Below are 22,685 nucleotides of genomic sequence, written 5' to 3'. Positions count from 1 at the left end.
TGATTCTTCATTGTTGGCATAGGCCTATACCAGTGAAGTGTGTTGCAACTTCACGAGTTTGACAAGCAGTTTCCGTAGTGTAGTGGTTATTACGTTTACCTAACATGTGAAAGGTTCCTGGTTTGAAACCGGGCGGAAACATTCTATGTAAAACCAAAACAATTTGTATTTTATTTAAAGTGGACGTAAAATATGCCTTCATGAACTTGATGATTTAATGATTTGACACTAGACGTTTCGAAATATTTCAGTGAAATATGTTGCTACGTTACATGTTCTTCAAGCAGTTTCCGTAGTATAGTGGTTATCACGTTCGCCTAACACGCGAAAGGTCCCCGTTTTGAAACCGGGCAGAAACATTTTACGTTAAACCAAAATAATTCGGATTTTATTTAAAGAGGACACAAAATGTGCCTTCATGAACGTGATGATTTCATGATTCTTCATTGTTGGCATTGGCCTATGCCAGTGAAGTATGTTGCAACTTCACAAGTTTGACAAGCAGTTTCCGTAGTGTAGTGGTTATCATGTTCGCCTAACACGTGAAAGGGTCCTGGTTTGAAACCGGGTGGAAACATTTTACGTATAACCAAAAAAAATCGTGTTTTATTTAAATTGGACGTTAAATGTGCTTTCATGAAGATGATGATTTCATGATTTTTCGTTGTTGGCATAGGTCTATACCAGTGAAGTGTGTTGCAACTTCACGAGTTTGACAAGCAGTTTCCGTAGTGTAGTGGTTATCACGTTCGCCTCACACGCGAAAGGTCCCCGGTTCGAAACCGGGCGGAAACATTTTATGTAAAACCAAAACAATTCCTGTTTTATTTAAAGTGCACGTAAAATGTGCCCTCATGAAGATGATGATTTCATGATTCTTCATTGTTGGCATTGGCCTATGCCAGTGAAGTATGTTGCAGCTTCATAAATTGGACGAGCAGTTTCCGTAGTGTATTGCTTATCATGTTCGCCTAACACGCGAAAGGTCCCTGGTTCGAAACCGGGCGGAAACATTTTACGTATAACCAATAAAAATCTATTTTATTTAAATTGGACCTAAAATGTGCTTTCATGAAGATAATGAATTCATGATTCTTCATTGTTGGCATAGGCCTATACCAGTGAAGTGTGTTGCAACTTCACAAGTTTGACTAGCAGTTTCCGTAGTGTAGTGGTTATCACGTTCGCCTAACACGTGAAAGGGTCCTGGTTTGAAACCGTGTGGAAACATTTTACGTATAACCAAAAAAAATCGTGTTTTTTTTAAATTGCACGTTAAATGTGCTTTCATGAAGATGATGATTTCATGATTCTTCATTGTTGGCATAGGTCTATACCAGTGAAGTGTGTTGCAACTTTATGAGTTTGACAAGCAGTTTCCGTAGTGTAGTGGTTATCACGTTCGCTTCACACGCGAAAGGTCCCCGGTTCGAAACTGGGCGGAAACATTTTATGTAAAACCAAAACAATTCCTGTTTTATTTAAAGTGCACGTAAAATGTGCCCTCATGAAGATGATGATTTCATGAAGATGATGATTGTTGGCATTGGCCTATGCCAGTGAAGTATGTTGCAGCTTCACAAGTTTGACAACCAGTTTCCGTAGTGTATTGGTTATCATGTTCGCCTAACACGCGAAAGGTCCCTGGTTCGAAACCGGGCGGAAACATTTTACGTATAACCAATAAAAATCGTATTTTATTTAAATTGGACCTAAAATGTGCTTTCATGAAGATAATGAATTCATGATTTTTCATTGTTGGCATAGGCCTATACCAGTGAAGTGTGTTGCAACTTCACGAGTTTGACAAACAGTTTCCGTAGTGTAGTGGTTATTACGTTTACCTAACATGTGAAAGGTTCCTGGTTTGAAACCGGGCGGAAACATTCTATGTAAAACCAAAACAATTTGTATTTTATTTAAAGTGGACGTAAAATATGCCTTCATGAACTTGATGATTTAATGATTTGACACTAGACGTTTCGAAATATTTCAGTGAAATATGTTGCTACGTTACATGTTCTTCAAGCAGTTTCCGTAGTGTAGTGGTTATCACGTTCGCCTAACACGCGAAAGGTCCCCGGTTTGAAACCGGGCAGACACATTTTACGTTAAACCAAAACAATTCGGATTTTATTTAAATAGGACACAAAATGTGCCTTCATGAAGATGATGATTTCATGATTCTTCATTGTTGGCATTGGCCTATACCAGTGAAGTGTGTTGCAACTTCACAAGTTTGACTAGCAGTTTCCGTAGTGTAGTGGTTATCACGTTCGCCTAACACGTGAAAGGGTCCTGGTTTGAAACCGTGTGGAAACATTTTACGTATAACCAAAAAAAATCGTGTTTTTTTTTAAATTGCACGTTAAATGTGCTTTCATGAAGATGATGATTTCATGATTCTTCATTGTTGGCATAGGTCTATACCAGTGAAGTGTGTTGCAACTTTATGAGTTTGACAAGCAGTTTCCGTAGTGTAGTGGTTATCACGTTCGCCTCACACGCGAAAGGTCCCCGGTTCGAAACCGGGCGGAAACATTTTATGTAAAACCAAAACAATTCCTGTTTTATTTAAAGTGCACGTAAAATGTGCACTCATGAAGATGATGATTTCATGATTTTTCATTGTTGGCATTGGCCTATGCCAGTGAAGTATGTTGCAGCTTCACAAGTTTGTCAAGCAGTTTCCGTAGTGTATTGCTTATCATGTTCGCCTTACACGCGAAAGGTCCCTGGTTCGAAACCGGGCGGAAACATTTTACGTATAACCAATAAAAATCTATTTTATTTAAATTGGACCTAAAATGTGCTTTCATGAAGATAATGAATTCATGATTCTTCATTGTTGGCATAGGCCTATACCAGTGAAGTGTGTTGCAACTTCACGAGTTTGACAAGCAGTTTCCGTAGTGTAGTGGTTATTACGTTTACCTAACATGTGAAAGGTTCCTGGTTTGAAACCGGGCGGAAACATTCTATGTAAAACCAAAACAATTTGTATTTTATTTAAAGTGGACGTAAAATATGCCTTCATGAACTTGATGATTTAATGATTTGACACTAGACGTTTCGAAATATTTCAGTGAAATATGTTGCTACGTTACATGTTCTTCAAGCAGTTTCCGTAGTATAGTGGTTATCACGTTCGCCTAACACGCGAAAGGTCCCCGTTTTGAAACCGGGCAGAAACATTTTACGTTAAACCAAAATAATTCGGATTTTATTTAAAGAGGACACAAAATGTGCCTTCATGAACGTGATGATTTCATGATTCTTCATTGTTGGCATTGGCCTATGCCAGTGAAGTATGTTGCAACTTCACAAGTTTGACAAGCAGTTTCCGTAGTGTAGTGGTTATCATGTTCGCCTAACACGTGAAAGGGTCCTGGTTTGAAACCGGGTGGAAACATTTTACGTATAACCAAAAAAAATCGTGTTTTATTTAAATTGGACGTTAAATGTGCTTTCATGAAGATGATGATTTCATGATTTTTCGTTGTTGGCATAGGTCTATACCAGTGAAGTGTGTTGCAACTTCACGAGTTTGACAAGCAGTTTCCGTAGTGTAGTGGTTATCACGTTCGCCTCACACGCGAAAGGTCCCCGGTTCGAAACCGGGCGGAAACATTTTATGTAAAACCAAAACAATTCCTGTTTTATTTAAAGTGCACGTAAAATGTGCCCTCATGAAGATGATGATTTCATGATTCTTCATTGTTGGCATTGGCCTATGCCAGTGAAGTATGTTGCAGCTTCATAAATTGGACGAGCAGTTTCCGTAGTGTATTGCTTATCATGTTCGCCTAACACGCGAAAGGTCCCTGGTTCGAAACCGGGCGGAAACATTTTACGTATAACCAATAAAAATCTATTTTATTTAAATTGGACCTAAAATGTGCTTTCATGAAGATAATGAATTCATGATTCTTCATTGTTGGCATAGGCCTATACCAGTGAAGTGTGTTGCAACTTCACAAGTTTGACTAGCAGTTTCCGTAGTGTAGTGGTTATCACGTTCGCCTAACACGTGAAAGGGTCCTGGTTTGAAACCGTGTGGAAACATTTTACGTATAACCAAAAAAAATCGTGTTTTTTTTAAATTGCACGTTAAATGTGCTTTCATGAAGATGATGATTTCATGATTCTTCATTGTTGGCATAGGTCTATACCAGTGAAGTGTGTTGCAACTTTATGAGTTTGACAAGCAGTTTCCGTAGTGTAGTGGTTATCACGTTCGCCTCACACGCGAAAGGTCCCCGGTTCGAAACTGGGCGGAAACATTTTATGTAAAACCAAAACAATTCCTGTTTTATTTAAAGTGCACGTAAAATGTGCCCTCATGAAGATGATGATTTCATGAAGATGATGATTGTTGGCATTGGCCTATGCCAGTGAAGTATGTTGCAGCTTCACAAGTTTGACAACCAGTTTCCGTAGTGTATTGCTTATCATGTTCGCCTAACACGCGAAAGGTCCCTGGTTCGAAACCGGGCGGAAACATTTTACGTATAACCAATAAAAATCGTATTTTATTTAAATTGGACCTAAAATGTGCTTTCATGAAGATAATGAATTCATGATTTTTCATTGTTGGCATAGGCCTATACCAGTGAAGTGTGTTGCAACTTCACGAGTTTGACAAGCAGTTTCCGTAGTGTAGTGGTTATTACGTTTACCTAACATGTGAAAGGTTCCTGGTTTGAAACCGGGCGGAAACATTCTATGTAAAACCAAAACAATTTGTATTTTATTTAAAGTGGACGTAAAATATGCCTTCATGAACTTGATGATTTAATGATTTGACACTAGACGTTTCGAAATATTTCAGTGAAATATGTTGCTACGTTACATGTTCTTCAAGCAGTTTCCGTAGTGTAGTGGTTATCACGTTCGCCTAACACGCGAAAGGTCCCCGGTTTGAAACCGGGCAGACACATTTTACGTTAAACCAAAACAATTCGGATTTTATTTAAATAGGACACAAAATGTGCCTTCATGAAGATGATGATTTCATGATTCTTCATTGTTGGCATTGGCCTATACCAGTGAAGTGTGTTGCAACTTCACAAGTTTGACTAGCAGTTTCCGTAGTGTAGTGGTTATCACGTTCGCCTAACACGTGAAAGGGTCCTGGTTTGAAACCGTGTGGAAACATTTTACGTATAACCAAAAAAAATCGTGTTTTTTTTTAAATTGCACGTTAAATGTGCTTTCATGAAGATGATGATTTCATGATTCTTCATTGTTGGCATAGGTCTATACCAGTGAAGTGTGTTGCAACTTTATGAGTTTGACAAGCAGTTTCCGTAGTGTAGTGGTTATCACGTTCGCCTCACACGCGAAAGGTCCCCGGTTCGAAACCGGGCGGAAACATTTTATGTAAAACCAAAACAATTCCTGTTTTATTTAAAGTGCACGTAAAATGTGCACTCATGAAGATGATGATTTCATGATTTTTCATTGTTGGCATTGGCCTATGCCAGTGAAGTATGTTGCAGCTTCACAAGTTTGACAAGCAGTTTCCGTAGTGTATTGCTTATCATGTTCGCCTTACACGCGAAAGGTCCCTGGTTCGAAACCAGGCGGAAACATTTTACGTATAACCAATAAAAATCTATTTTATTTAAATTGGACCTAAAATGTGCTTTCATGAAGATAATGAATTCATGATTCTTCATTGTTGGCATAGGCCTATACCAGTGAAGTGTGTTGCAACTTCACGAGTTTGACAAGCAGTTTCCGTAGTGTAGTGGTTATTACGTTTACCTAACACGCGAAAGGTCCCCGTTTTGAAACCGGGCAGAAACATTTTACGTTAAACCAAAATAATTCGGATTTTATTTAAAGAGGACACAAAATGTGCCTTCATGAACGTGATGATTTCATGATTCTTCATTGTTGGCATTGGCCTATGCCAGTGAAGTATGTTGCAACTTCACAAGTTTGACAAGCAGTTTCCGTAGTGTAGTGGTTATCATGTTCGCCTAACACGTGAAAGGGTCCTGGTTTGAAACCGGGTGGAAACATTTTACGTATAACCAAAAAAAATCGTGTTTTATTTAAATTGGACGTTAAATGTGCTTTCATGAAGATGATGATTTCATGATTTTTCGTTGTTGGCATAGGTCTATACCAGTGAAGTGTGTTGCAACTTCACGAGTTTGACAAGCAGTTTCCGTAGTGTAGTGGTTATCACGTTCGCCTCACACGCGAAAGGTCCCCGGTTCGAAACCGGGCGGAAACATTTTATGTAAAACCAAAACAATTCCTGTTTTATTTAAAGTGCACGTAAAATGTGCCCTCATGAAGATGATGATTTCATGATTCTTCATTGTTGGCATTGGCCTATGCCAGTGAAGTATGTTGCAGCTTCACAAATTGGACGAGCAGTTTCCGTAGTGTATTGCTTATCATGTTCGCCTAACACGCGAAAGGTCCCTGGTTCGAAACCGGGCGGAAACATTTTACGTATAACCAATAAAAATCTATTTTATTTCAATTGGACCTAAAATGTGCTTTCATGAAGATAATGAATTCATGATTCTTCATTGTTGGCATAGGCCTATACCAGTGAAGTGTGTTGCAACTTCACAAGTTTGACTAGCAGTTTCCGTAGTGTAGTGGTTATCACGTTCGCCTAACACGTGAAAGGGTCCTGGTTTGAAACCGTGTGGAAACATTTTACGTATAACCAAAAAAAATCGTGTTTTTTTAAAATTGCACGTTAAATGTGCTTTCATGAAGATGATGATTTCATGATTCTTCATTGTTGGCATAGGTCTATACCAGTGAAGTGTGTTGCAACTTTATGAGTTTGACAAGCAGTTTCCGTAGTGTAGTGGTTATCACGTTCGCCTCACACGCGAAAGGTCCCCGGTTCGAAACCGGGCGGAAACATTTTATGTAAAACCAAAACAATTCCTGTTTTATTTAAAGTGCACGTAAAATGTGCCCTCATGAAGATGATGATTTCATGATTCTTCATTGTTGGCATTGGCCTATGCCAGTGAAGTATGTTGCAGCTTCACAAGTTTGACAATCAGTTTCCGTAGTGTATTGCTTATCATGTTCGCCTTACACGCGAAAGGTCCCTGGTTCGAAACCGGGCGGAAACATTTTACGTATAACCAAAAAAAATCGTGTTTTTTTTAAATTGCACGTTAAATGTGCTTTCATGAAGATGATGATTTCATGATTCTTCATTGTTGGCATAGGCCTATACCAGTGAAGTGTGTTGCAACTGGACGAGTTTGGCAAGCAGTTTCCGTAGTGTAGTGGTTATTACGTTCGCCTAACACGCGAAAGGTCCCTGGTTTGAAACCGGGCGGAAACATTCTATGTAAAACCAAAACAATTTGTATTTTATTTAAAGTGGACGTAAAATATGCCTTCATGAACTTGATGATTTAATGATTTGACACTAGACGTTTCGAAATATTTCAGTGAAATATGTTGCTACGTTACATGTTCTTCAAGCAGTTTCCGTAGTGTAGTGGTTATCACGTTCGCCTAACACGCGAAAGGTCCCCGGTTTGAAACCGGGCAGACACATTTTACGTTAAACCAAAACAATTCGGATTTTATTTAAATAGGACACAAAATGTGCCTTCATGAAGATGATGATTTCATGATTCTTCATTGTTGGCATTGGCCTATACCAGTGAAGTGTGTTGCAACTTCACAAGTTTGACTAGCAGTTTCCGTAGTGTAGTGGTTATCACGTTCGCCTAACACGTGAAAGGGTCCTGGTTTGAAACCGTGTGGAAACATTTTACGTATAACCAAAAAAAATCGTGTTTTTTTTAAATTGCACGTTAAATGTGCTTTCATGAAGATGATGATTTCATGATTCTTCGTTGTTGGCATAGGTCTATACCAGTGAAGTGTGTTGCAACTTTATGAGTTTGACAAGCAGTTTCCGTAGTGTAGTGGTTATCACGTTCGCCTCACACGCGAAAGGTCCCCGGTTCGAAACCGGGCGGAAACATTTTATGTAAAACCAAAACAATTCCTGTTTTATTTAAAGTGCACGTAAAATGTGCCCTCATGAAGATGATGATTTCATGAAGATGAAGATTGTTGGCATTGGCCTATGCCAGTGAAGTATGTTGCAGCTTCACAAGTTTGACAAGCAGTTTCCGTAGTGTATTGCTTATCATGTTCGCCTTACACGCGAAAGGTCCCTGGTTCGAAACCGGGCGGAAACATTTTACGTATAACCAATAAAAATCTATTTTATTTAAATTGGACCTAAAATGTGCTTTCATGAAGATAATGAATTCATGATTCTTCATTGTTGGCATAGGCCTATACCAGTGAAGTGTGTTGCAACTTCACGAGTTTGACAAGCAGTTTCCGTAGTGTAGTGGTTATTACGTTTACCTAACATGTGAAAGGTTCCTGGTTTGAAACCGGGCGGAAACATTCTATGTAAAACCAAAACAATTTGTATTTTATTTAAAGTGGACGTAAAATATGCCTTCATGAACTTGATGATTTAATGATTTGACACTAGACGTTTCGAAATATTTCAGTGAAATATGTTGCTACGTTACATGTTCTTCAAGCAGTTTCCGTAGTATAGTGGTTATCACGTTCGCCTAACACGCGAAAGGTCCCCGTTTGGAAACCGGGCAGAAACATTTTACGTTAAACCAAAATAATTCGGATTTTATTTAAAGAGGACACAAAATGTGCCTTCATGAACGTGATGATTTCATGATTCTTCATTGTTGGCATTGGCCTATGCCAGTGAAGTATGTTGCAACTTCACAAGTTTGACAAGCAGTTTCCGTAGTGTAGTGGTTATCATGTTCGCCTAACACGTGAAAGGGTCCTGGTTTGAAACCGGGTGGAAACATTTTACGTATAACCAAAAAAAATCGTGTTTTATTTAAATTGGACGTTAAATGTGCTTTCATGAAGATGATGATTTCATGATTTTTCGTTGTTGGCATAGGTCTATACCAGTGAAGTGTGTTGCAACTTCACGAGTTTGACAAGCAGTTTCCGTAGTGTAGTGGTTATCACGTTCGCCTCACACGCGAAAGGTCCCCGGTTCGAAACCGGGCGGAAACATTTCATGTAAAACCAAAACAATTCCTGTTTTATTTAAAGTGCACGTAAAATGTGCCCTCATGAAGATGATGATTTCATGATTCTTCATTGTTGGCATTCGCCTATGCCAGTGAAGTATGTTGCAGCTTCACAAATTGGACGAGCAGTTACCGTAGTGTAGTGGTTATCACGTTTGCCTAACACGTGAAAGGTTCCTGGTTTTTAAACCGGGGGGAAACATTTTACGTATAACCAAAAAAAATCGTGTTTTTTTTAAATTGCACGTTAAATGTGCTTTCATGAAGATGATGATTTCATGATTCTTCATTGTTGGCATAGGCCTATACCAGTGAAGTGTGTTGCAACTGGACGAGTTTGGCAAGCAGTTTCCGTAGTGTAGTGGTTATCACGTTCGCCTAACACGCGAAAGGTCCCCGGTTCGAAACCGGGCGGAAACATTTTATGTAAAACCAAAACAATTCCTGTTTTATTTAAAGTGCACGTAAAATGTGCCCTCATGAAGATGATGATTTCATGAAGATGATGATTGTTGGCATTGGCCTATGCCAGTGAAGTATGTTGCAGCTTCACAAGTTTGACAACCAGTTTCCGTAGTGTATTGGTTATCATGTTCGCCTAACACGCGAAAGGTCCCTGGTTCGAAACCGGGCGGAAACATTTTACGTATAACCAATAAAAATCTATTTTTATTTAAATTGGACCTAAAATGTGCTTTCATGAAGATAATGAATTCATGATTCTTCATTGTTGGCATAGGCCTATACCAGTGAAGTGTGTTGCAACTTCACGAGTTTGACAAGCAGTTTCCGTAGTGTAGTGGTTATTACGTTTACCTAACATGTGAAAGGTTCCTGGTTTGAAACCGGGCGGAAACATTCTATGTAAAACCAAAACAATTTGTATTTTATTTAAAGTGGACGTAAAATATGCCTTCATGAACTTGATGATTTAATGATTTGACACTAGACGTTTCGAAATATTTCAGTGAAATATGTTGCTACGTTACATGTTCTTCAAGCAGTTTCCTTAGTATAGTGGTTATCACGTTCGCCTAACACGCGAAAGGTCCCCGTTTTGAAACCGGGCAGAAACATTTTACGTTAAACCAAAATAATTCGGATTTTATTTAAAGAGGACACAAAATGTGCCTTCATGAACGTGATGATTTCATGATTCTTCATTGTTGGCATTGGCCTATACCAGTGAAGTGTGTTGCAACTTCACGAGTTTGACAAGCAGTTTCCGTAGTGTAGTGGTTATCACGTTCGCCTCACACGCGAAAGGTCCCCGGTTCGAAACCGGGCGGAAACATTTTATGTAAAACCAAAACAATTCCTGTTTTATTTAAAGTGCACGTAAAATGTGCCCTCATGAAGATGATGATTTCATGATTCTTCATTGTTGGCATTGGCCTATGCCAGTGAAGTATGTTGCAGCTTCACAAATTGGACGAGCAGTTTCCGTAGTGTATTGCTTATCATGTTCGCCTAACACGCGAAAGGTCCCTGGTTCGAAACCGGGCGGAAACATTTTACGTATAACCAATAAAAATCTATTTTATTTCAATTGGACCTAAAATGTGCTTTCATGAAGATAATGAATTCATGATTCTTCATTGTTGGCATAGGCCTATACCAGTGAAGTGTGTTGCAACTTCACAAGTTTGACTAGCAGTTTCCGTAGTGTAGTGGTTATCACGTTCGCCTAACACGTGAAAGGGTCCTGGTTTGAAACCGTGTGGAAACATTTTACGTATAACCAAAAAAAATCGTGTTTTTTTAAAATTGCACGTTAAATGTGCTTTCATGAAGATGATGATTTCATGATTCTTCATTGTTGGCATAGGTCTATACCAGTGAAGTGTGTTGCAACTTTATGAGTTTGACAAGCAGTTTCCGTAGTGTAGTGGTTATCACGTTCGCCTCACACGCGAAAGGTCCCCGGTTCGAAACCGGGCGGAAACATTTTATGTAAAACCAAAACAATTCCTGTTTTATTTAAAGTGCACGTAAAATGTGCCCTCATGAAGATGATGATTTCATGATTCTTCATTGTTGGCATTGGCCTATGCCAGTGAAGTATGTTGCAGCTTCACAAGTTTGACAATCAGTTTCCGTAGTGTATTGCTTATCATGTTCGCCTTACACGCGAAAGGTCCCTGGTTCGAAACCGGGTGGAAACATTTTACGTATAACCAAAAAAAATCGTGTTTTTTTTAAATTGCACGTTAAATGTGCTTTCATGAAGATGATGATTTCATGATTCTTCATTGTTGGCATAGGCCTATACCAGTGAAGTGTGTTGCAACTGGACGAGTTTGGCAAGCAGTTTCCGTAGTGTAGTGGTTATTACGTTCGCCTAACACGCGAAAGGTCCCTGGTTTGAAACCGGGCGGAAACATTCTATGTAAAACCAAAACAATTTGTATTTTATTTAAAGTGGACGTAAAATATGCCTTCATGAACTTGATGATTTAATGATTTGACACTAGACGTTTCGAAATATTTCAGTGAAATATGTTGCTACGTTACATGTTCTTCAAGCAGTTTCCGTAGTGTAGTGGTTATCACGTTCGCCTAACACGCGAAAGGTCCCCGGTTTGAAACCGGGCAGACACATTTTACGTTAAACCAAAACAATTCGGATTTTATTTAAATAGGACACAAAATGTGCCTTCATGAAGATGATGATTTCATGATTCTTCATTGTTGGCATTGGCCTATACCAGTGAAGTGTGTTGCAACTTCACAAGTTTGACTAGCAGTTTCCGTAGTGTAGTGGTTATCACGTTCGCCTAACACGTGAAAGGGTCCTGGTTTGAAACCGTGTGGAAACATTTTACGTATAACCAAAAAAAATCGTGTTTTTTTTAAATTGCACGTTAAATGTGCTTTCATGAAGATGATGATTTCATGATTCTTCGTTGTTGGCATAGGTCTATACCAGTGAAGTGTGTTGCAACTTTATGAGTTTGACAAGCAGTTTCCGTAGTGTAGTGGTTATCACGTTCGCCTCACACGCGAAAGGTCCCCGGTTCGAAACCGGGCGGAAACATTTTATGTAAAACCAAAACAATTCCTGTTTTATTTAAAGTGCACGTAAAATGTGCCCTCATGAAGATGATGATTTCATGAAGATGAAGATTGTTGGCATTGGCCTATGCCAGTGAAGTATGTTGCAGCTTCACAAGTTTGACAAGCAGTTTCCGTAGTGTATTGCTTATCATGTTCGCCTTACACGCGAAAGGTCCCTGGTTCGAAACCGGGCGGAAACATTTTACGTATAACCAATAAAAATCTATTTTATTTAAATTGGACCTAAAATGTGCTTTCATGAAGATAATGAATTCATGATTCTTCATTGTTGGCATAGGCCTATACCAGTGAAGTGTGTTGCAACTTCACGAGTTTGACAAGCAGTTTCCGTAGTGTAGTGGTTATTACGTTTACCTAACATGTGAAAGGTTCCTGGTTTGAAACCGGGCGGAAACATTCTATGTAAAACCAAAACAATTTGTATTTTATTTAAAGTGGACGTAAAATATGCCTTCATGAACTTGATGATTTAATGATTTGACACTAGACGTTTCGAAATATTTCAGTGAAATATGTTGCTACGTTACATGTTCTTCAAGCAGTTTCCGTAGTATAGTGGTTATCACGTTCGCCTAACACGCGAAAGGTCCCCGTTTGGAAACCGGGCAGAAACATTTTACGTTAAACCAAAATAATTCGGATTTTATTTAAAGAGGACACAAAATGTGCCTTCATGAACGTGATGATTTCATGATTCTTCATTGTTGGCATTGGCCTATGCCAGTGAAGTATGTTGCAACTTCACAAGTTTGACAAGCAGTTTCCGTAGTGTAGTGGTTATCATGTTCGCCTAACACGTGAAAGGGTCCTGGTTTGAAACCGGGTGGAAACATTTTACGTATAACCAAAAAAAATCGTGTTTTATTTAAATTGGACGTTAAATGTGCTTTCATGAAGATGATGATTTCATGATTTTTCGTTGTTGGCATAGGTCTATACCAGTGAAGTGTGTTGCAACTTCACGAGTTTGACAAGCAGTTTCCGTAGTGTAGTGGTTATCACGTTCGCCTCACACGCGAAAGGTCCCCGGTTCGAAACCGGGCGGAAACATTTCATGTAAAACCAAAACAATTCCTGTTTTATTTAAAGTGCACGTAAAATGTGCCCTCATGAAGATGATGATTTCATGATTCTTCATTGTTGGCATTCGCCTATGCCAGTGAAGTATGTTGCAGCTTCACAAATTGGACGAGCAGTTACCGTAGTGTAGTGGTTATCACGTTTGCCTAACACGTGAAAGGTTCCTGGTTTTTAAACCGGGGGGAAACATTTTACGTATAACCAAAAAAAATCGTGTTTTTTTTAAATTGCACGTTAAATGTGCTTTCATGAAGATGATGATTTCATGATTCTTCATTGTTGGCATAGGCCTATACCAGTGAAGTGTGTTGCAACTGGACGAGTTTGGCAAGCAGTTTCCGTAGTGTAGTGGTTATCACGTTCGCCTAACACGCGAAAGGTCCCCGGTTCGAAACCGGGCGGAAACATTTTATGTAAAACCAAAACAATTCCTGTTTTATTTAAAGTGCACGTAAAATGTGCCCTCATGAAGATGATGATTTCATGAAGATGATGATTGTTGGCATTGGCCTATGCCAGTGAAGTATGTTGCAGCTTCACAAGTTTGACAACCAGTTTCCGTAGTGTATTGGTTATCATGTTCGCCTAACACGCGAAAGGTCCCTGGTTCGAAACCGGGCGGAAACATTTTACGTATAACCAATAAAAATCTATTTTTATTTAAATTGGACCTAAAATGTGCTTTCATGAAGATAATGAATTCATGATTCTTCATTGTTGGCATAGGCCTATACCAGTGAAGTGTGTTGCAACTTCACGAGTTTGACAAGCAGTTTCCGTAGTGTAGTGGTTATTACGTTTACCTAACATGTGAAAGGTTCCTGGTTTCAAACCGGGCGGAAACATTCTATGTAAAACCAAAACAATTTGTATTTTATTTAAAGTGGACGTAAAATATGCCTTCATGAACTTGATGATTTAATGATTTGACACTAGACGTTTCGAAATATTTCAGTGAAATATGTTGCTACGTTACATGTTCTTCAAGCAGTTTCCGTAGTATAGTGGTTATCACGTTCGCCTAACACGCGAAAGGTCCCCGTTTTGAAACCGGGCAGAAACATTTTACGTTAAACCAAAATAATTCGGATTTTATTTAAAGAGGACACAAAATGTGCCTTCATGAACGTGATGATTTCATGATTCTTCATTGTTGGCATTGGCCTATGCCAGTGAAGTATGTTGCAACTTCACAAGTTTGACAAGCAGTTTCCGTAGTGTAGTGGTTATCATGTTCGCCTAACACGTGAAAGGGTCCTGGTTTGAAACCGGGTGGAAACATTTTACGTATAACCAAAACAATTCGGATTTTATTTAAATAGGACACAAAATGTGCCTTCATGAAGATGATGATTTCATGATTCTTCATTGTTGGCATTGGCCTATGCCAGTGAAGTATGTTGCAACTTCACAAGTTTGACAAGCAGTTTCCGTAGTGTAGTGGTTATCATGTTCGCCTAACACGTGAACGGGTCCTGGTTTGAAACCGGGTGGAAACATTTTACGTATAACCAAAAAAAATCGTGTTTTATTTAAATTGGACGTTAAATGTGCTTTCATGAAGATGATGATTTCATGATTTTTCGTTGTTGGCATAGGTCTATACCAGTGAAGTGTGTTGCAACTTCACGAGTTTGACAAGCAGTTTCCGTAGTGTAGTGGTTATCACGTTCGCCTCACACGCGAAAGGTCCCCGGTTCGAAACCGGGCGGAAACATTTTATGTAAAACGAAAACAATTCCTGTTTTATTTAAAGTGCACGTAAAATGTGCCCTCATGAAGATGATGATTTCATGATTCTTCATTGTTGGCATTGGCCTATGCCAGTGAAGTATGTTGCAGCTTCACAAATTGGACGAGCAGTTTCCGTAGTGTAGTGGTTATCACGTTTGCCTAACACGTGAAAGGTTCCTGGTTTTTAAACCGGGGGGAAACATTTTACGTATAACCAAAAAAAATCGTGTTTTTTTTTAATTGCACGTTAAATGTGCTTTCATGAAGATGATGATTTCATGATTCTTCATTGTTGGCATAGGTCTATACCAGTGAAGTGTGTTGCAACTTTATGAGTTTGACAAGCAGTTTCCGTAGTGTAGTGGTTATCACGTTCGCCTCACACGCGAAAGGTCCCCGGTTCGAAACCGGGCGGAAACATTTTATGTAAAACCAAAACAATTCCTGTTTTATTTAAAGTGCACGTAAAATGTGCACTCATGAAGATGATGATTTCATGATTCTTCATTGTTGGCATTGGCCTATGCCAGTGAAGTATGTTGCAGCTTCACAAGTTTGACAAGCAGTTTCCGTAGTGTATTGCTTATCATGTTCGCCTTACACGCGAAAGGTCCCTGGTTCGAAACCGGGCGGAAACATTTTACGTATAACCAATAAAAATCTATTTTTTTTAAATTGGACCTAAAATGTGCTTTCATGAAGATAATGAATTCATGATTCTTCATTGTTGGCATAGGCCTATACCAGTGAAGTGTGTTGCAACTTCACGAGTTTGACAAGCAGTTTCCGTAGTGTAGTGGTTATTACGTTTACCTAACATGTGAAAGGTTCCTGGTTTGAAACCGGGCGGAAACATTCTATGTAAAACCAAAACAATTTGTATTTTATTTAAAGTGGACGTAAAATATGCCTTCATGAACTTGATGATTTAATGATTTGACACTAGACGTTTCGAAATATTTCAGTGAAATATGTTGCTACGTTACATGTTCTTCAAGCAGTTTCCGTAGTATAGTGGTTATCACGTTCGCCTAACACGCGAAAGGTTCCCGTTTTGAAACCGGGCAGAAACATTTTACGTTAAACCAAAATAATTCGGATTTTATTTAAAGAGGACACAAAATGTGCCTTCATGAACGTGATGATTTCATGATTCTTCATTGTTGGCATTGGCCTATGCCAGTGAAGTATGTTGCAACTTCACAAGTTTGACAAGCAGTTTCCGTAGTGTAGTGGTTATCATGTTCGCCTAACACGTGAAAGGGTCCTGGTTTGAAACCGGGTGGAAACATTTTACGTATAACCAAAAAAAATCGTGTTTTATTTAAATTGCACGTTAAATGTGCTTTCATGAAGATGATGATTTCATGATTCTTCATTGTTGGCATAGGCCTATACCAGTGAAGTGTGTTGCAACTTCACGAGTTTGACAAGCAGTTTCCGTAGTGTAGTGGTTATTACGTTTACCTAACATGTGAAAGGTTCCTGGTTTGAAACCGGGCGGAAACATTCTATGTAAAACGAAAACAATTCCTGTTTTATTTAAAGTGCACGTAAAATGTGCCCTCATGAAGATGATGATTTCATGATTCTTCATTGTTGGCATTGGCCTATGCCAGTGAAGTATGTTGCAGCTTTATAAATTGGACGAGCAGTTATCGTAGTGTAGTGGTTATCACGTTTGCCTAACACGTGAAAGGGTCCTGGTTTGAAACCGGGTGGAAACATTTTACGTATAACCAAAAAAAATCGTGTTTTATTTAAATTGGACGTTAAATGTGCTTTCATGAAGATGATGATTTCATGATTTTTCGTTGTTGGCATAGGTCTATACCAGTGAAGTGTGTTGCAACTTCACGAGTTTGACAAGCAGTTTCCGTAGTGTAGTGGTTATCACGTTCGCCTCACACGCGAAAGGTCCCCGGTTCGAAACCGGGCGGAAACATTTCATGTAAAACCAAAACAATTCCTGTTTTATTTAAAGTGCACGTAAAATGTGCCCTCATGAAGATGATGATTTCATGATTCTTCATTGTTGGCATTCGCCTATGCCAGTGAAGTATGTTGCAGCTTCACAAATTGGACGAGCAGTTACCGTAGTGTAGTGGTTATCACGTTTGCCTAACACGTGAAAGGTTCCTGGTTTTTAAACCGGGGGGAAACATTTTACGTATAACCAAAAAAAATCGTGTTTTTTTTAAATTGCACGTTAAATGTGCTTTCATGAAGATGATGATTTCATGATTCTTCATTGTTGGCATAGGTCTATACCAGTGAAGTGTGTTGCAACTTTATGAGTTTGACAAGCAGTTTCCGTAGTGTAGTGGTTATCACGTTCGCCTCACACGCGAAAGGTCCCCGGTTCGAAACCGGGCGGAAACATTTTATGTAAAACCAAAACAATTCCTGTTTTATTTAAAGTGCACGTAAAATGTGCACTCATGAAGATGATGATTTCATGATTCTTCATTGTTGGCATTGGCCTATGCCAGTGAAGTATGTTGCAGCTTCACAAGTTTGACAAGCAGTTTCCGTAGTGTATTGCTTATCATGTTCGCCTTACACGCGAAAGTTCTCTGGTTCGAAACCGGGCGGAAACATTTTACGTGTAACCAATAAAAATCTATTTTATTTAAATTGGACCTAAAATGTGCTTTCATGAAGATAATGAATTCATGATTCTTCATTGTTGGCATAGGCCTATACCAGTGAAGTGTGTTGCAACTTCACGAGTTTGACAAGCAGTTTCCGTAGTGTAGTGGTTATTACGTTTACCTAACATGTGAAAGGTTCCTGGTTTGAAACCGGGCGGAAACATTCTATGTAAAACCAAAACAATTTGTATTTTATTTAAAGTGGACGTAAAATATGCCTTCATGAACTTGATGATTTAATGATTTGACACTAGACGTTTCGAAATATTTCAGTAAAATATGTTGCTACGTTACATGTTCTTCAAGCAGTTTCCGTAGTATAGTGGTTATCACGTTCGCCTAACACGCGAAAGGTCCCCGTTTTGAAACCGGGCAGAAACATTTTACGTTAAACCAAAATAATTCGGATTTTATTTAAAGAGGACACAAAATGTGCCTTCATGAACGTGATGATTTCATGATTCTTCATTGTTGGCATTGGCCTATGCCAGTGAAGTATGTTGCAACTTCACAAGTTTGACAAGCAGTTTCCGTAGTGTAGTGGTTATCATGTTCGCCTAACACGTGAAAGGGTCCTGGTTTGAAACCGGGTGGAAACATTTTACGTATAACCAAAAAAAATCGTGTTTTATTTAAATTGGACGTTAAATGTGCTTTCATGAAGATGATGATTTCATGATTTTTCGTTGTTGGCATAGGTCTATACCAGTGAAGTGTGTTGCAACTTCACGAGTTTGACAAGCAGTTTCCGTAGTGTAGTGGTTATCACGTTCGCCTCACACGCGAAAGGTCCCCGGTTCGAAACCGGGCGGAAACATTTCATGTAAAACCAAAACAATTCCTGTTTTATTTAAAGTGCACGTAAAATGTGCCCTCATGAAGATGATGATTTCATGATTCTTCATTGTTGGCATTCGCCTATGCCAGTGAAGTATGTTGCAGCTTCACAAATTGGACGAGCAGTTACCGTAGTGTAGTGGTTATCACGTTTGCCTAACACGTGAAAGGTTCCTGGTTTTTAAACCGGGGGGAAACATTTTACGTATAACCAAAAAAAATCGTGTTTTTTTTAAATTGCACGTTAAATGTGCTTTCATGAAGATGATGATTTCATGATTCTTCATTGTTGGCATAGGCCTATACCAGTGAAGTGTGTTGCAACTGGACGAGTTTGGCAAGCAGTTTCCGTAGTGTAGTGGTTATCACGTTCGCCTAACACGCGAAAGGTCCCCGGTGCGAAACCGGGCGGAAACATTTTATGTAAAACCAAAACAATTCCTGTTTTATTTAAAGTGCACGTAAAATGTGCCCTCATGAAGATGATGATTTCATGAAGACGATGATTGTTGGCATTGGCCTATGCCAGTGAAGTATGTTGCAGCTTCACAAGTTTGACAACCAGTTTCCGTAGTGTATTGGTTATCATGTTCGCCTAACACGCGAAAGGTCCCTGGTTCGAAACCGGGCGGAAACATTTTACGTATAACCAATAAAAATCTATTTTTATTTAAATTGGACCTAAAATGTGCTTTCATGAAGATAATGAATTCATGAATCTTCATTGTTGGCATAGGCCTATACCAGTGAAGTGTGTTGCAACTTCACGAGTTTGACAAGCAGTTTCCGTAGTGTAGTGGTTATTACGTTTGCCTAACATGTGAAAGGTTCCTGGTTTGAAACCGGGCGGAAACATTCTATGTAAAACCAAAACAATTTGAATTTTATTTAAAGTGGACGTAAATATGCCTTCATGAATTTGATGGTTTAATGATTTGACACTGGACGTTTCGAAATATTTCAGTGAAATATGTTGCTACGTTACATGTTCTTCAAGCAGTTTCCGTAGTGTAGTGGTTATCACGTTCGCCTAACACGCGAAAGGTCCCCGTTTTGAAACCGGGCAGAAACATTTTACATTAAACCAAAATAATTCGGATTTTATTTAAAGAGGACACAAAATGTGCCTTCATGAACGTGATGATTTCATGATTCTTCATTGTTGGCATTGGCCTATGCCAGTGAAGTATGTTGCAACTTCACAAGTTTGACAAGCAGTTTCCGTAGTGTAGTGGTTATCATGTTCGCCTAACACGTGAAAGGGTCCTGGTTTGAAACCGGGTGGAAACATTTTACGTATAACCAAAAAAAATCTATTTTATTTAAATTGGACCTAAAATGTGCTTTCATGAAGATTATGAATTCATGATTATTCATTGTTGGCATAGGCCTATACCAGTGAAGTGTGTTGCAACTTCACGAGTTTGACAAGCAGTTTCCGTAGTGTAGTGGTTATTACGTTTGCCTAACACGTGAAAGGTTCCTGGTTTGAAACCGGGCGGCAAACATTTTATGTAAAACCAAAACAATTCCTGTTTTATTTAAAGTGCACGTAAAATGTGCCCTCATGAAGATGATGATTTCATGATTCTTCATTGTTGGCATTGGCCTATGCCAGTGAAGTATGTTGCAGCTTCACAAATTGGACAAGCAGTTTCCGTAGTGTAGTGGTTATCACGTTTGCCTAACACGTGAAAGGTTCCTGGTTTTTAAACCGGGGGGAAACATTTTACGTATAACCAAAAAAAATCGTATTTTATTTAAATTGGACCTAAAATGTGCTTTTATGAAGATGATGAATTCATGATTCTTCATTGTTGGCATGGGTCTATACCAGTGAAGTGTGTTGCAACTTCACAAGTTTGCCAAGCAGTTTCCGTAGTGTAGTGGTTATCACGTTCGCCTAACACGTGAAAGGGTCCTGGTTTGAAACCGTGTGGAAACATTTTACGTATAACCAAAAAAAATCGTGTTTTTTTTAAATTGCACGTTAAATGTGCTTTCATGAAGATGATGATTTCATGATTCTTCATTGTTGGCATAGGTCTATACCAGTGAAGTGTGTTGCAACTTTATGAGTTTGACAAGCAGTTTCCGTAGTGTAGTGGTTATCGCGTTCGCCTCACACGCGAAAGGTCCCCGGTTCGAAACCGGGCGGAAACATTTTATGTAAAACCAAAACAATTCCTGTTTTATTTAAAGTGCACGTAAAATGTGCCCTCATGAAGATGATGATTTCATGATTCTTCATTGTTGGCATTGGCCTATGCCAGTGAAGTATGTTGCAGCTTCACAAATTGGACAAGCAGTTTCCGTAGTGTATTGCTTATCATGTTCGCCTAACACGCGAAAGGTCCCTGGTTCGAAACCGGGCGGAAACATTTTACGTATACCCAATAAAAATCTATTTTATTTAAATGGGACCTAAAATGTGCTTTCATGAAGATGATGATTTCATGATTCTTCATTGTTGGCATAGGTCTATACCAGTGAAGTGTGTTGCAACTTCTCGAGTTTGACAAGCAGTTTCCGTAGTGTAGTGGTTATTACGTTTGCCTAACACGTGAAAGTTCCTGGTTTGAAACCGGGCGGAAACATTCTATGTAAAACCAAAACAATTTGTATTTTATTTAAAGTGGACGTAAAATATGCCTTCATGAACTTGATGATTTAATGATTTGACACTGGACGTTTCGAAATATTTCAGTGAAATATGTTGCTACGTTACATGTTCTTCAAGCAGTTTCCGTAGTGTAGTGGTTATCACGTTCGCCTAACACGCGAAAGGTTCCTGGGTGGAAACCGGGCAGAAACATTTTACGTTAAACCAAAACAATTCGTATTTTATTTAAATAGGACACAAAATGTGCCCTCATGAAGGTGATGATTTCATGAAGATGATGATTGTTGGCATTGGCCTATGCCAGTGAAGTATGTTGCAGCTTCACAAGTTTGACAACCAGTTTCCGTAGTGTATTGGTTATCATGTTCGCCTAACACGCGAAAGGTCCCTGGTTCGAAACCGGGCGGAAACATTTTACGTATAACCAATAAAAATCTATTTTATTTAAATTGGACCTAAAATGTGCTTTCATGAAGATAATGAATTCATGATTCTTCATTGTTGGCATAGGCCTATACCAGTGAAGTGTGTTGCAACTTCACGAGTTTGACAAGCAGTTTCCGTAGTGTAGTGGTTATTACGTTTGCCTAACATGTGAAAGGTTCCTGGTTTGAAACCGGGCGGAAACATTCTATGTAAAACCAAAACAATTTGTATTTTATTTAAAGTGGACGTAAAATATGCCTTCATGAACTTGATGATTTAATGATTTGACACTGGACGTTTCGAAATATTTCAGTGAAATATGTTGCTACGTTACATGTTCTTCAAGCAGTTTCCGTAGTGTAGTGGTTATCACGTTCGCCTAACACGCGAAAGGTCCCTGGTTTGAAACCGGGCAGAAACATTTTACGTTAAACCAAAACAATTCGTATTTTATTTAAATAGGACACAAAATGTGCCTTCATGAACGTGATGATTTCATGATTCTTCATTGTTGGCATTGGCCTATGCCAGTGAAGTATGTTGCAACTTCACAAGTTTGACAAGCAGATTCCGTAGTGTAGTGGTTATCACGTTCGCCTAACACGTGAAAGGGTCCTGGTTTGAAACCGTGTGGAAACATTTTACGTATAACCAAAAAAAATCGTGTTTTTTTAAATTGCACGTTAAATGTGCTTTCATGAAGATGATGATTTCATGATTCTTCATTGTTGGCATAGGTCTATACCAGTGAAGTGTGTTGCAACTTCTCGAGTTTGACAAGCAGTTTCCGTAGTGTAGTGGTTATTACGTTTGCCTAACACGTGAAAGTTCCTGGTTTGAAACCGGGCGGAAACATTCTATGTAAAACCAAAACAATTTGTATTTTATTTAAAGTGGACGTAAAATATGCCTTCATGAACTTGATGATTTAATGATTTGACACTGGACGTTTCGAAATATTTCAGTGAAATATGTTGCTACGTTACATGTTCTTCAAGCAGTTTCCGTAGTGTAGTGGTTATCACGTTCGCCTAACACGCGAAAGGTTCCTGGTTTGAAACCGGGCAGAAACATTTTACGTTAAACCAAAACAATTCGTATTTTATTTAAATAGGACACAAAATGTGCCCTCATGAAGGTGATGATTTCATGAAG

General features: G+C 38.9%; 27 non-coding genes across 27 annotated transcripts; all 27 read left to right on the top strand.

The window, feature by feature from the left end:
- The first annotated feature begins 722 nt into the window (after window positions 1–722).
- Window positions 723–795, top strand: TRNAV-CAC (transfer RNA valine (anticodon CAC)). Its single transcript has one exon. It is a non-coding gene; the product is annotated as a tRNA-Val (tRNA).
- A 1,673-nt stretch (window positions 796–2,468) lies between these two features.
- On the top strand, window positions 2,469–2,541 carry TRNAV-CAC (transfer RNA valine (anticodon CAC)). The gene has a single exon. It is a non-coding gene; the product is annotated as a tRNA-Val (tRNA).
- A 145-nt stretch (window positions 2,542–2,686) lies between these two features.
- On the top strand, window positions 2,687–2,759 carry TRNAV-UAC (transfer RNA valine (anticodon UAC)). The gene has a single exon. It is a non-coding gene; the product is annotated as a tRNA-Val (tRNA).
- A 798-nt stretch (window positions 2,760–3,557) lies between these two features.
- TRNAV-CAC (transfer RNA valine (anticodon CAC)) lies at window positions 3,558–3,630 on the top strand. Its single transcript has one exon. It is a non-coding gene; the product is annotated as a tRNA-Val (tRNA).
- A 1,673-nt stretch (window positions 3,631–5,303) lies between these two features.
- On the top strand, window positions 5,304–5,376 carry TRNAV-CAC (transfer RNA valine (anticodon CAC)). Its single transcript has one exon. It is a non-coding gene; the product is annotated as a tRNA-Val (tRNA).
- Window positions 5,377–5,521: 145 nt separating this feature from the next.
- TRNAV-UAC (transfer RNA valine (anticodon UAC)) lies at window positions 5,522–5,594 on the top strand. Its single transcript has one exon. It is a non-coding gene; the product is annotated as a tRNA-Val (tRNA).
- Window positions 5,595–6,174: 580 nt separating this feature from the next.
- On the top strand, window positions 6,175–6,247 carry TRNAV-CAC (transfer RNA valine (anticodon CAC)). The gene has a single exon. It is a non-coding gene; the product is annotated as a tRNA-Val (tRNA).
- A 580-nt stretch (window positions 6,248–6,827) lies between these two features.
- TRNAV-CAC (transfer RNA valine (anticodon CAC)) lies at window positions 6,828–6,900 on the top strand. The gene has a single exon. It is a non-coding gene; the product is annotated as a tRNA-Val (tRNA).
- A 145-nt stretch (window positions 6,901–7,045) lies between these two features.
- TRNAV-UAC (transfer RNA valine (anticodon UAC)) lies at window positions 7,046–7,118 on the top strand. Its single transcript has one exon. It is a non-coding gene; the product is annotated as a tRNA-Val (tRNA).
- Window positions 7,119–7,917: 799 nt separating this feature from the next.
- Window positions 7,918–7,990, top strand: TRNAV-CAC (transfer RNA valine (anticodon CAC)). Its single transcript has one exon. It is a non-coding gene; the product is annotated as a tRNA-Val (tRNA).
- A 147-nt stretch (window positions 7,991–8,137) lies between these two features.
- Window positions 8,138–8,210, top strand: TRNAV-UAC (transfer RNA valine (anticodon UAC)). Its single transcript has one exon. It is a non-coding gene; the product is annotated as a tRNA-Val (tRNA).
- Window positions 8,211–9,008: 798 nt separating this feature from the next.
- TRNAV-CAC (transfer RNA valine (anticodon CAC)) lies at window positions 9,009–9,081 on the top strand. The gene has a single exon. It is a non-coding gene; the product is annotated as a tRNA-Val (tRNA).
- Window positions 9,082–9,445: 364 nt separating this feature from the next.
- Window positions 9,446–9,518, top strand: TRNAV-AAC (transfer RNA valine (anticodon AAC)). The gene has a single exon. It is a non-coding gene; the product is annotated as a tRNA-Val (tRNA).
- Window positions 9,519–10,319: 801 nt separating this feature from the next.
- Window positions 10,320–10,392, top strand: TRNAV-CAC (transfer RNA valine (anticodon CAC)). Its single transcript has one exon. It is a non-coding gene; the product is annotated as a tRNA-Val (tRNA).
- A 580-nt stretch (window positions 10,393–10,972) lies between these two features.
- TRNAV-CAC (transfer RNA valine (anticodon CAC)) lies at window positions 10,973–11,045 on the top strand. Its single transcript has one exon. It is a non-coding gene; the product is annotated as a tRNA-Val (tRNA).
- A 1,017-nt stretch (window positions 11,046–12,062) lies between these two features.
- TRNAV-CAC (transfer RNA valine (anticodon CAC)) lies at window positions 12,063–12,135 on the top strand. Its single transcript has one exon. It is a non-coding gene; the product is annotated as a tRNA-Val (tRNA).
- A 147-nt stretch (window positions 12,136–12,282) lies between these two features.
- TRNAV-UAC (transfer RNA valine (anticodon UAC)) lies at window positions 12,283–12,355 on the top strand. The gene has a single exon. It is a non-coding gene; the product is annotated as a tRNA-Val (tRNA).
- A 798-nt stretch (window positions 12,356–13,153) lies between these two features.
- TRNAV-CAC (transfer RNA valine (anticodon CAC)) lies at window positions 13,154–13,226 on the top strand. Its single transcript has one exon. It is a non-coding gene; the product is annotated as a tRNA-Val (tRNA).
- A 364-nt stretch (window positions 13,227–13,590) lies between these two features.
- TRNAV-AAC (transfer RNA valine (anticodon AAC)) lies at window positions 13,591–13,663 on the top strand. The gene has a single exon. It is a non-coding gene; the product is annotated as a tRNA-Val (tRNA).
- A 1,237-nt stretch (window positions 13,664–14,900) lies between these two features.
- On the top strand, window positions 14,901–14,973 carry TRNAV-CAC (transfer RNA valine (anticodon CAC)). The gene has a single exon. It is a non-coding gene; the product is annotated as a tRNA-Val (tRNA).
- Window positions 14,974–15,337: 364 nt separating this feature from the next.
- On the top strand, window positions 15,338–15,410 carry TRNAV-CAC (transfer RNA valine (anticodon CAC)). Its single transcript has one exon. It is a non-coding gene; the product is annotated as a tRNA-Val (tRNA).
- A 145-nt stretch (window positions 15,411–15,555) lies between these two features.
- On the top strand, window positions 15,556–15,628 carry TRNAV-UAC (transfer RNA valine (anticodon UAC)). The gene has a single exon. It is a non-coding gene; the product is annotated as a tRNA-Val (tRNA).
- A 1,234-nt stretch (window positions 15,629–16,862) lies between these two features.
- On the top strand, window positions 16,863–16,935 carry TRNAV-CAC (transfer RNA valine (anticodon CAC)). The gene has a single exon. It is a non-coding gene; the product is annotated as a tRNA-Val (tRNA).
- Window positions 16,936–17,299: 364 nt separating this feature from the next.
- TRNAV-CAC (transfer RNA valine (anticodon CAC)) lies at window positions 17,300–17,372 on the top strand. Its single transcript has one exon. It is a non-coding gene; the product is annotated as a tRNA-Val (tRNA).
- A 1,016-nt stretch (window positions 17,373–18,388) lies between these two features.
- TRNAV-CAC (transfer RNA valine (anticodon CAC)) lies at window positions 18,389–18,461 on the top strand. Its single transcript has one exon. It is a non-coding gene; the product is annotated as a tRNA-Val (tRNA).
- Window positions 18,462–18,825: 364 nt separating this feature from the next.
- Window positions 18,826–18,898, top strand: TRNAV-AAC (transfer RNA valine (anticodon AAC)). Its single transcript has one exon. It is a non-coding gene; the product is annotated as a tRNA-Val (tRNA).
- Window positions 18,899–20,571: 1,673 nt separating this feature from the next.
- Window positions 20,572–20,644, top strand: TRNAV-CAC (transfer RNA valine (anticodon CAC)). Its single transcript has one exon. It is a non-coding gene; the product is annotated as a tRNA-Val (tRNA).
- The last annotated feature ends 2,041 nt before the right edge of the window (window positions 20,645–22,685 follow it).

This window comes from Petromyzon marinus, chromosome 37, assembly GCF_048934315.1.
Source record: "Petromyzon marinus isolate PM22_M1 ecotype Great Lakes invasive population chromosome 37, UKy_Petmar_22M1.pri1.0, whole genome shotgun sequence".
NCBI classification, from domain to species: Eukaryota; Metazoa; Chordata; class Hyperoartia; order Petromyzontiformes; family Petromyzontidae; genus Petromyzon; species Petromyzon marinus.
The sequence above is the reverse complement of the archived record's forward strand: the minus strand, read 5'-3'. Positions and strand labels throughout refer to the sequence as shown.